General features: G+C 46.5%; 1 protein-coding gene across 1 annotated transcript in view; it reads right to left on the bottom strand.

Annotated features, from left to right (window-relative positions):
* The window catches only part of ACE2 (angiotensin converting enzyme 2), an 84067-nt gene that overhangs the window by 70289 nt on the left and 1016 nt on the right, over positions 1-12762 (bottom strand). The window lies entirely within an intron of this gene.

Genomic DNA, 12762 nt, shown 5'->3' with positions numbered 1-12762 from the left:
CATCGAGCTGCTTGCTCGCACACGCCGGACATGGCGCATGCGCAGGACTATAACATTGAGCTGCTTGCGAGCGCTCTGAATCGGGCACAGGGTCCTCTGTACCCTACAGTATGTATTTTATTTATACACCTCCTATGACCTTATTGTCCTATCTTTGGCTGAATATTCCATACCTCCCAAACGACCTGATTGCATGCGCAAGCCCCAGAGCGAGAGAGAATTTCTCTCGCTCCGGAGCTCACTACAAAAGGGGTGGCTGTCGATGGTGATCGACAGCTCGACCCATTTTGTAGGCGTGGCGGGGGGGTGGTTTCACAAACGGAGATATTCCTTAAGGAACGCCTGCCGTTTTGTGGGCGGCCGCACTGACATCAGAAGAGTCTCGTCACAAGCCCCGAAGGTCGCGATGGTCTTGATCATCACGACCATCAACCTGGTCGGTCGCTAAGCTGTGGGTGGTAACTCACAGCTTAGCTAGCGACCAGGAGGCCGCACTAAAAAAAAGAAGCGGCCACCCTCATTCAGAGAGAGCGATCGCTTCTTGCGACCACCTCTGAATGAGGGCCAGGGACTGGAGGCATTCCCAGAAGCTCCCAGAGCACTAGGCATGGCCACAGCGTGACGAAAATGGGGGCGTGGCTCGTGGGTATGACATTTCCCATGAGGCAATGCTTCTTGCCACAAGCCATTGCACCTTTTTTGGGCGCCCAGTTTTGATTGGCAGTTTCCACACACGGTAAGTCTGCGGCTAACGCACGTTAAATTATAGATCCCAGGTTAAGTGCCCAAAACTATGAAATGAAGGGCCTGATTCAGGGATGTACATTCATCCAAGTATTAATGCAAATCTCCGATGGTTAGGGGTCTGTGCCTGCGCAGGACCCTTTCTGCACATGTGCAGAATGGGCCCTGCAATCTTGCTCGCAGATCCCTCTAAACCACAACATGATTGACATGATGCTGTGTTTGGGAGGCAGAGTGGGTGCGTGTCTGGTTGCTGTTCCTGGGAATTGGGGCGTGTCACCTCCGTTTTCTGGGAGAGATGACATCAGGGTCTGCGTCAGCAGGCGCAGATTCCTGGCCTCTTGCGTGACTAGGCACCGGCCAGGCTGGACTGAACAAACATCTGTCAAGATGGTCGCGATGGTGATCTCAGCCTGTGACATCGGTCGCAGTGCTGCTATCACAAATGCAGAAAGGGGGTATCTGACACATCCTTCTGCATTTGCATCTGAGATGGACAGAATTGCACAGTTGCTTGTCTGCAAATCCGTCCATCTCTGAATCAGGCCCTAAGTACTTTACAGTGTGAAAAGTCCCTTAACACTGTAATTTTGTCCCTTACTTTTACTTTGTAAAGACAAAGCTGCCCAGTATGTGTTCGCTACATGCATTTGCACTCCTTGCATTGCAACATACTTGCCTACTGCTTTTATCTCCTCTCCGAGCTTCCATGTCATTAGGCTCCACCTCTGTCATGTCAAAATGCTGTGATTCGTGGGTCCGTAAATAAGGAGCATCATTTTAGCCAGATTCCTGGAGGTATTATCTTCCCATCCTGCCCACTTTACTAGAAAGTGGGTGGGATGTGGGACATCTGGCTACTCTTCCAGTGGTGCGGGGACCTACCCAAAACATCGGGACACAACCGCACCTTCCTGGGAGAGTAAGCGAGTATGCATTGCAACATCATTTGTTCCAGAAGCAAATTGCTCCTTGTATGCTCTAATTTTATTTGCCCTGAATCAGGAACAATGTGCTTGAAAAGCTAATATACTGAAAATGTTGTTATGACCAATACTTGCATTAGATTTCAAGAATTATTAGTGTCAGAACTATAGGAAGGGGATCCGGGCAGAATGTTGACAGTTAGATTGTCTACACCAGAATGTCGACAGGTTCTGAATCTCGACATGAACTTTAGGTCAACAAGCAATGGTTAAAATGTCGACATGTTTATAATGTCGAAATTTAACATTTCGACACTAGAAAGCAGTCATTACATTTTTCTGTTATATTTAGGGTTAGGGTTGGGTTTAGGATTTAGGGTTAGGCTAAAATATGCAAAAAACTGTATGTTGACATTCTGGGGTTGACATGTTAAATGTCAACATGAATATGTCAACATATTAACCATGTTGAAATCTGTGAATGTGGTGTCAACATTCTGAATGTCGACTTTTCATGCCACATCCATAGAAATTAATGACTGTAAAGGTGTGTACACACGGTACGATATCTATGAACTATAACGTTCAACGATACATCATTCATATCATTATTTTTCATGCAGTGAACGACCAACGTTGCGCGTTCCCGCATGAGGGATAATGATATCTATTATCGTCCGTACATCCAGGCCAACTTGCACGATATTGTCAACTTTGCCTGTTCAGAGATGTGGCAGGATGACTTCACTGAAAGATATCTTTCAAGTCGTTGGTGGTACAGATCGTACCGTGTGTATGCAGCATTACAGTAGGTTGCATTGCATTTTATATGTTAAGGTGTGTATCCACTAGCAGATAGAGGAACGACAGTACGATTACAACATTGTAATCATACAGCCGTTCCTCATACTGTGCAGTGCCTACACTGAACGATATGTCGTTCAGTGCAAGCAGCCTACCTCATCCACGAACATGCACAATCTGTGATTATCGGCAGATTGACCGACATTTTCAGGCGATGATTGATGTAAAAAACGACCAGCAGGAGCGCGCATCGCTGGTAGTTTTCAACATTGTCATGCCCGATTTGTGAACGATTAATGAGCGATTAAACGATAATGATGTCGTTATCGTTCAATCGCTCATTTTAATCGCCTAGTATATACGTGCCTTTATAGACCTGCATTCTGACTCCATTCTTGTAATGCACTAGACAGAAATACAAAATACACACAAAATGGTGGTTGCTCAAATCAATTTATAAACCCATTACAGGTGTGTGTAAGGGAAGTGTTAATCTAGACAAGAAAAAACAGCCCAAAAATTTCCATCACTCTGCACATAGGGCCTGATTCAGAGCCGCTCGTAAGCGGCCGCTCGTTCTTTCCGAGCGATGTTTGCACAACTGCGCATGCGTACGGATCGTAATACGCATGCGCGAACCAGTCAGTGCGGCCGAAAATCGTTTGTTTGCTAAATACCGAATGCCTGCTATTTTGAGTGACAGGAGGAGGCGTATGTGGGTGGTAACAGGGGAAGGTGCTTGAAAACGGGGAGTGGAATAGCCACCCCTTTTTCCTGAACGAGCGAGCGCAAATAGCGTCCGGCTCTGAATCAGGCCCATAGGCCAGTAAAGAGATTTTCTTCCTATATAATAATAGTAATTGCAGAAATATCAGTCCATATATTTGCAAACATATGGTGAAGCCACAGCCAAGATGTCTCTGCTTTTGGTGGTCATAACGCTACATGATATTAGTACCCACTTTGGGTCATACATATATGCATTTTCTTATGCTACACGATAATAGAACATACACTGATATATTTCTAATTTGAGAGCTAGCTTAACCGCCAATATGGCAGAAATATAATATAAGCAGACCATTATAGAATAACTTCTTTCAGATGAACCCTGTACTATCCCTCTGCCAACAATGGCCAATTAGCTTCAATGAAACACAGTATTGAGATCTGAAAAAATCTGGCATCATGTAATGTGTAATGATATGGGACTGAGGGCCTGATTCAGAGCCGGATGCTATTTGCGCTCGCTCGTTCAGAAAAAGGGGTCGGCTATTTAAATTGAGCACTCGCTCTTTGCGGTCTGTTGACGCCTCTATGTCTGAGCGAGCGAACGAAACATGCGCTCGCTATTTTGTAAAGACGCCCCCTGGCCACTCGCATCCTACGTCATCTCCGCTATTTATTAGATTAATCGAGTACATCGAAAGGCGTCTGAACTGCTCGCAGTGCTTTTGGTTGGATTTTCCTACCGCAATCATGCGAACAGTTCAGGCTAAGAAACAACCAAGTGACGTGGTCGATGACGCTGCTTTGTTAATTATGCACACCCTTAAAACGCCCGTTTTGACCGTTTGGCACGCCTGCGTTCGGATCTCCACTCCCCGTTTTCAAGCACCTTCCCCTGTTACCACCCACAAACGCCTCATCCTGTCACTCAAATTAGCAGGCTCTCGCTATTTTGCGAGCGCTCGATTTCCGACCGCAATGACTGGTTGGCGCATGCGCATTACGACTCATACGCATGCGCAGTTGTGCGAACATCGCTCGGAGCGAACGAGTGCCCGCTTACGAGCGGCTCTGAATCAGGGCCCTCCTACCTAAACTTGGAGCGGCCTCCTGGCCGCTCGCATAGCTGTGGGTTACCACCCACAGCATATGCGAGTGGCCAAAAAGATGGTCGCGATGGTCAAGACCATCGCGACCATCGGGCTTGCAACGAGACCCTGCGGTAGGGTCTTGGTGACCGCAAGCCCTGGAGTGATTTTGGTTCTATCAGAGCCAAAATCACTCCCACTGACATCACTAGTGATGTCAGTGGGGCCTGACCCAGATGGTAGGCGTTCCTATGGGAACGCCTCCGTCTGGCAGTCACGCCCGCCAAAGGGGGCATGCTGTCACTCACCATCGACAGCACGCCCCCTTTGGTGCGAGACCCGGAGCGACGGCTTCCCTGTCGCTAGCCGGGTCTGGCGCATGCGCACGATGGAGCAGCCTCTGTCGTGCGCATGCGCACTAGGGCACCATCGACCCGCTTGCGAGCGCTCAGCGCTCGCGAGCGGGTCTGAATCAGGCCCTGAGATCTACGCAATTGAATACTCTTCAAGATGCACCATTGTCTAAAATAACCTCCATCTGTATAGGTTTATAAACAAACAGCAAAGAAAAGTAAGAACAATACAGCAGCAGGCAGATTCCAAGGGGTAAATTTACTAAGAGTCGAGTTTGTGTGAGTTTTGGTGAGATTGCATTCTCACGTGAGTTTTGGCATTTTTTTCATCTCGCAAATTTACTAAAGACAAACTTGAGTGAGTTTGGAAGTGAGTTCTCTTTTTTCACTCTTAAAACTCATGTGAGTTTGCAAACTCGAAAAAACTCACCATCGGCCAAAATAGGAAGTACTTTAGATGAAAAAGAAGCAACTCGCAAATTTACTTAGAATCGAATTTCCAATCTCATGTGAGATTGTAGCAAACTCACTGTGAAATAGAAGTTTCAAATAGACCACCTCCTGAGCTGCGAGTTTGGCAGAAATATACACAGATCAGTGATACCTAATATAAAGTGTTTTTATTTAAAAAAAAATGTCCACCACCAAAAGCATAACCAGCCCCAGACTTGCCAGCCAGTCCTGGTTCCTAAAATTATGGGGAACAAAATGAATAGGGTTCCACCGTAATTTAAGAACCAGCACCAGGCAGCAGGGCCAGACCTGGTTTTAAATATACAGAGAAAAAAAATGGTGTGAGGTCCCCCATATATTTAAAACCAGCTCCAGACTCTTTCTAGCCGGGGACTGATGCCACAGCCAGAAGAGCCCTTTCACCGGGCCCCCCAGCCGCAGCATCATCCCTGACCACTAGTCAGCCCAGGCCAGGGATCCCTGGAGAGTTGGGGACCCCTCCAATAAAGGGGTCCCCCTCTCCAGGGCACCCCATCCTAGGCTGATAGCCCGTCGCTATCCCCGCCACCCTAGGGTGGTGGGTGCCGTGTTGATAGTGTTAGTGTGTAGTGTAAAATCAATGGTTAAATATTGTCTTTAGTTGTGGAACTACACATACCAGCAAGCCTCACCCGCATGCTGGTATTTGGAGAACCACAAATACCAGCATGCGGGGCATTATGGGCCTGCTGGCACTTTTAGTTCCACAACCAAAGCAATACGTAAATAAACTTAACACAGAACGTGAAAGTAAAATTTCATCATAACATACATGCACACTCACACTCACTATCACACTCACTATCACACATACTCACCTAGCATCCGAAGTAATCCATAGGGGTACCTATAAAAAAAATCTATACTACCTAAGCATAGTTCACGTCCTCTTCTCCAAGTAGGCATCCAAAGGGTTAAAATGAAAACACGAGTGTACCCAAGTTCAAGAGGACTGAGTAAAGGTATGTGTGTGTACACATACCTTTACTCCGCGCAAATGACCGGGGCACACGTGTGACCTGTCATTGAAGGAGCCGCCAGCCAATCAACGGGCATCTCCATTGGAGCAGCTCACTGATTGGCTGTATGCGATCAGCGTGTCTCCCTATAAACTTCAATGGAGAGAAATCTCCATTGAAGTCTATGCCGGGACCCGCTACATTGTATCATTGATGTAACCACAATGTTAAACACAATGATAGAGAACGTCGGATGACACCCGGGTGCGGCCTGACCCCCCTTGTGACGCCACTGCCCGTAAACACCCATGTTTACCTCAAATATTAAGTTTCCCCCTGATGTATTAAGGAGGGACCGCAGCAGGCCCGATACCTGCTCTGATCCCTCCATTCCCACAGGTAGCCGATTCCCCCATAGGTTTCTATGGGGGATGCGATGCTGCCAGATTTACCCCCGCAGCTCACGATATCCCCCAGTTTGAGCTGCAAGACAACTGGGGATATTGTTAACGACCCACGGGAGCGCACATCATTCATTGCTTAGTGCATACACACTGGACGATTTAAGTGATATCTCGCTCAAAGATGCCGTTATCATTCATATCATTCACAAGTATCGTCCAGTGTGTGTGGGGCTTTAGTCTCATGACTTATCTATGCAGCAGTATAGTGGCAGTCTGGCAATGAATCAGAATGCAGCTCATACCAAACCTTGGAGAGAGATAAAATGGAGAGAGAAAAAGGGGTAGATGTATAAAGCAGTGAAAAGAGTGGAGAAGTGTTCCAGTGGAGAAGTTGCCCATGAAAACCAATCAGCTTTGAGGTTGCATTTATCAAGTACATTCTATAAAATAATAGGTAGAAGCTGATTGGTTGCCATGGGTAACTTCTCCACTGGCACACTTCTCCACTGTTTCCTACATCTACCCCAAAGTACCAACCAATCAGCTCCTAACTGTCATTTTTCAAAAAGCCTGCAAAATAACAGAAGCTAATTGGTTGGTACTTTATATCCCTCCATTTCATCTATCTCCAAGGTTTGATACATCTCCCCCTATTTCACTAAAATACTTCACTGACAAATGGACATTTCTCATTGATCTGGGAGAGTCTTCACCCTGACAGCACAGTGAGACCCAGTCCAGGACAAATAGAGGGAGGCCAGGGGTGCTGGGTCAGAAATACTACTGTAGTATTTCTATCCCAACAACCTGAGACCCCTTGTATTTACACATCTTCCTTTAGATCACAACAAATGGATTTACAGGCCTCATATGGCCCATGGACCGCAGTTTGCAGTAGTAGTTTAGAGGAAGTGACACAATGAAGGTAACACAATTATATATGTACTGCATGAGAGGATGAGTTGTTGAGGTCTTTTATGTAAGAATGAGATTTGCAAAGTGGTTTGGCTGGTGTGGTGCAGCAGGAAATGGTCGGTCTTGCTTCACCATTTAAGATGGATTGAAGCTGGTATACACTTGTGATTGGAATGGCAGACAGGAGAAGGAGCTTTCAGTATTCAAGGCTGAAGATGAAGAGAAAAAATGTAAGCATTTTGGCATACTTCCCAACATGACCCTCTCCAGGAGGGACACAATGCTCTGGTCCTGGACTTCCCTGGTAAGAGGCGTGGCTGCAGCGGAGTTCAAAAGTCAAATAGGGGAGCCACACTAGCTGTCATTTCACACGCTGCCTGACATCACTGGCTGGGACTCACTGGCAGTTGGCGTGACTCCCCTATTTGACTTTTGAACTGTACTGCAGCCCCACCCCTGTAGCCACCACCAATCATAAATTACCAGGGAAGTCCAGGACCAGAGTATTGTGTCCCTCCTGGAGAGGGTCATGTTGGGAGGTATGTTTTGGTAGCATATTCAGTAATAAAAGGTCATAAGAAATTTACATATTTTGGCAATATTTTTAGATGGAGAAAGCTAGACTGTAAAAGAAACTGGATGTGAAAATAAAGAGTGGAGTCAAGTGTGACAACAAGATAGATAACTTGTAGACAGAGGAAATTGTGGTGTTATTGATGATGAGGGAGGTTTGAGGGGAGATCGTGGCTCGTAGGTGAGAAGATGAGTTCTCTTTTGGATATGTTGAGCTTTAGGTAGCTTGGAACATCCAGCAGAGAACATTTGGTGACAAGAGATCGCACATTTCCCCAAGAGAATAGGTGCACATTAACAAAAGCAGACCTAAAACAATGCCAAATACATAGTGGGAGAGGAAGGGAGGATGTGCCAAAGATAGAAACGCTAAATGAGCAGTTCAATAGGAAGGCAGTGAACCAGGAAAGAGCTGCATCATGGAGGCTAGTAGTGGAGTGAATGTTGTGCAGGAAAAGATCGTCATCAAGGTCAAAAGCAGCAGAGTGCTCTAGAGTTATGAGAATGGATAAGTGACCCTTAGACATAGCTGTAAGTACACTATGTAGTCAAATGTGATTGGACACTGACAGAAAATACATCAACGAAATTTATATTGACTTCAGTACTTTGTAGGTCCACCACGTGCAGTGATTACTGCAAACACCTTTCTTGGCAGACTGTCTACAAGTTCCTGGACAACAGCAGGCGGTATGTTTTGCCATTTCGCCTTAAGTACAGTGACAAATCGTGACACTGAAAAAGGTTGAGTCGGCCTAGAATGCACCCGTCACTCCAATTTGTCACAGAGGTTATCAATGGGGTTAAGACCTGGATTCTGAGCTGGCCAGTCTATCTGGGTTGTTGACTATTCTGTATACCAGTCCAGCATCGACCTGGAAACATGACAGGTGGCATTGTCGTCCTCAAAGTAGTTTGGAAATAAAAGGGAGGAGGGTAATAGAAACCGGACTTTGAAAAAGAGGCTGGGTTGATAGTTGATTTATTTAGGGTTGGTGAGATGAGCCAATGTTTAACCTCTTGGCTGCCAAGTGTTTTCTCACCACAATTTATTTTGTGCAATAACAGTAAAAAATGTACATTGTATTTAACAGAAGGGTTTATACTAGCTGAAAATACCATTCATCTTTTTGCTTCTTCAAACATGTCATATAGAATTCAAAAAAAGTGATTTAACAGCAAATTGTGTATGTATATTTTGTTTTATACACGCCATAAAGAAAAATTTTGTGGTTTTGCTTCAGCATTAATACACCTTTTCAAATCGGAAGAAAACAGGTTTCTATGCTGAGGTTTTGATAAGAAAATATGTACTTGAAAATTATAATTTAGCAGCAGGCAACAGAAGGTAAGCATGGGGCTGAGGGAAGCTGGAGAGATCAGAGACACAAAGGAGATGCAGAGACACAAAGGTAGATGAATGGTGCTGAAAGTATTGGTCTGGGAAGACACAGGAGGATGTGCTGGAGAAACATGATGGGTTGTTGGTGAGAGACAGGGGGATGTGCAGGAGAGACAGAGGGGGATGTGCTGGAGGCACAGAGAGTGATGGGACTGAGAGACACGGGATGTGTTTAGTGTCAGAGGGGGAATAAGGCTGAGAGGACACAGGAGTAATGAGGGTGATAGGGGAGTGAGATTGAGAAACAGGGAGAGGATGAGACTAAGAGATACATAAGGGTTGAGACTGAAAGACACATGGGGTATATGAGGCTTAGAGATACAGGGGTGGATGAGGCTGAGAGACACAGGAAGATGAGGCTGAGAGACAGTGGAGATGAGGTTGAAAAACACTGGGGCATGAGCCGATGGTTGGAAAAGGAGAGTCATGGGGGATGAGGCAGGAGAGACATAGTGGGGATGGTGCTGAAATCACAGAATGGACAGGAGAGACACAGCAGTGCTGGAGAGATACAAAGAGGGTGAGGCTGGAGAGACACAGATGAGGATGAGTCTGGAGAGAGACAGATGAGGTTGAGGCTGGAGAGACACAGCAGGGATAAGGCTGGAGAGACAAATTGGAGCAAATAAGGCTGGGAGACACAGGTGGATGAGCCGATGGCTGGAGATAGATAGGGCCATAGAGCGTGGTGCTGGGCCAGGGTACTGTAGGGGATGTGGCCTTATCGCACAGGCATGGCCACACCCCCTGCAAAAAAGTGTAAAAAAATAATAATTGTAGTGCTGCAAAGCATGCACCCCTCAACCAGGGGCAGTTCCATGTGCAGGCAGAGGAGACTGCTGCTGAGCTCCTTGCACCCACAGCAGTCCAGAACACAGCAATGTGTGCTGGGCTGGGGAGAGAGGCTGCTTCTACTGACAGGTGAGAGGGGGCAGGGGGGTGGTGGACCTGGGCCCCCACCAGGCCATCTCCAACAAGCCCAGACCTGAGTAATTTGTACCTGCCACCCTTTCCTCTCTGTACGCACATGGAGATGGAGGTTCACAGGAGGATGTGGCAGAAAAGACATAGAGGGGTTGGTGCTGGAGATACAGAGATGGAGTAGGAGAGACACAGCAGGGATAGTGCTGGAAAGACACAGAGGGGATGAGGCTGGAGGGACACAGAAGAGGATAAGACTGGGCTCAGTGGGGGATAAAGCTGAGAGACAGGCGAGCGAGGATGAGGCTCGAGAAACAGGCAAGGATGAGGCTGGAGAGACACAGGGGGAATAAGACTAGAGTGACAGGCGGTGATAAGGTTGAGAGACACAGGCGAGGATTAGGCTGGAGAGACACAGGTAAGCCAATAGCTGACCAGCCTATATCTAATGGGGAGCCCCAAAAAACATCAGTGTGCTGGGATCCAATATCTCTATTGCTATTCTTTGTTGTCGCTAGCAGACAAGAAAAGGGCAGCCCCGACACGCCTCCTGGCCAGTGGGACCCACAGCTGCCTGCAAAATGATGGTCTTTCAGTGTGTATGAACGACCATCATCTTCAGATATATCTGCAGATCACTCGATCTACAGATATATCTGTTAAGTGTGTACCTTAAGAGTATGAATTTCCCCGTTATTACTAAAAGTTGCGTATGTAATCGCCAATGCATGCACCATTCTCTGAATCAGGCTCAGGGTCAGAGCTTAAAGTTGTCCTAGAGAAGTGGTGGAATTCACCACCCCGTGCTTATTTAATAAACGGACTGCGTGCACCGTAAAAAGGGGTGTGGTCTCAAAAGGGGGCGTGGTCACACAATAGTATTCTCAATTCAAATTACGACACACAGGAGTGCCCCTTTTACACAATGCCCACATTCGTGCCCCTTATACACAATGCCCACAGTAGTAGTGCCCCTAATACACATGATGCCCAAAGTAGTAATGCCCCTTATACAATGCCCACAGTAGTAGTGCCCCGTATACAATGCCTATAGCAGTAGTGCTCATTACTCATAAGGGCCACAGCAGTAGTGCCCGTTATGCAATGCCCACTGTGGTAGTGCAATGCTACCATTAGTAGTGCATCCAGTAGTAATGCCCCCTATGTAGTGCCCCCAGTGGTAATGCCCCCATTAGTAGTGCCGCCAGTAGTAATGTCCCCTGTAGTAATGCACCTAGTAGTAATGCCCCCTGTAATAATGCCCCCATTAGTAGTGCCCCTTACACACACAAAAAAACCCAGTAACAACGCTTACCATAAGCCCCGCTCCTGAGTCCTCTGCTGTCAATCTGGCCGCCCTCTCCTCGGAACTATAGGAGAGATGTCATGACGTCTTTCCCATAGTTCACACTGCAGGAGCCGGAGCTCAGGAGTGAAATCCAGGCTCTGTCTGCCACTGTGGGGAGGAGCCGGGTGCCCGCTGGTAACACAATCTTAGCAGGCGCCCGGCACCTCCCTGCGCCGCACGGGTGGCAGGCTGGGTTAGGTGAGGCGGAACTGATTCCATCTCCTAATTGAACTGACAGTACGCAGTTCCGTCCCATTCCGGACCACTTTAACCCCTGCTCATAGTGACTGTAGTTGTGTTGATGACATAAAATCTAATTTTCTTGCTGTAGAATTTCTAGAACTAATATTTATTAAAGTAATGGTCTTTAACTTTATTATACCCCTTTCACACTGCACCTTGGACCGGGGATATTGCCTGGGCAACCAGGGTTGTGAGTTGGTGTGAAAGGGTTGACCCGGATTGGGTTCCAGGATATCAACCCAGTCGCGACCATGGTTATTCCCGGGACCAATCCGGGTCGGCTGCCTTGTGCTAGGGGCGATTGGGGTAATTTAAACTGGTTACAGTAATAGGATCTCATTGACAGCTGAGGAGGGTTGAGAGATGAATAAGCCAGTAATAAAAACGTCCATGTCTAATGAATCACATACTTGGCAGGGCAGAGACAGGTGCAATGTGAAAGGGGTCGGGGTCAACCCGGGTCCAAGGTGCGTCGTGAAAGGGGTGTGAGCATCTGTAACACAGCATGAAACAGTGTTCAAAAACCCAGGATTTTGGTCTGAAAATGGTATGTGGCCATATTATGATTGGTTTTTTTGTGGGATTAGACACAATACATTACACATTTTTTCAGCAAACTCCCTGTGCTCACTACTGAATATATACATTTTTTTTATAAATATACCTGTCAGTATTCTTTTTTTAATTAATATGTTATACAAGTTGAGTCTCCCATATCCAAATATTCCAAAATACGGAATATTCCGAAGTACAGAATTTTTTTGGCATGACTGAGAATGAAACCTTTGATTTTTGATGGTTCAATGTACGCAAACCTTATCTAAAGCACAAATTATTAAAAATATTGTATAAATTAACCTT

This window comes from Taudactylus pleione, unplaced genomic scaffold (assembly GCF_031769625.1).
Source record: "Taudactylus pleione unplaced genomic scaffold, aTauple2 ptg000026l, whole genome shotgun sequence".
In the NCBI taxonomy this organism is placed as follows: Eukaryota; Metazoa; Chordata; class Amphibia; order Anura; family Myobatrachidae; genus Taudactylus; species Taudactylus pleione.
The sequence above is the reverse complement of the archived record's forward strand: the minus strand, read 5'-3'. Positions and strand labels throughout refer to the sequence as shown.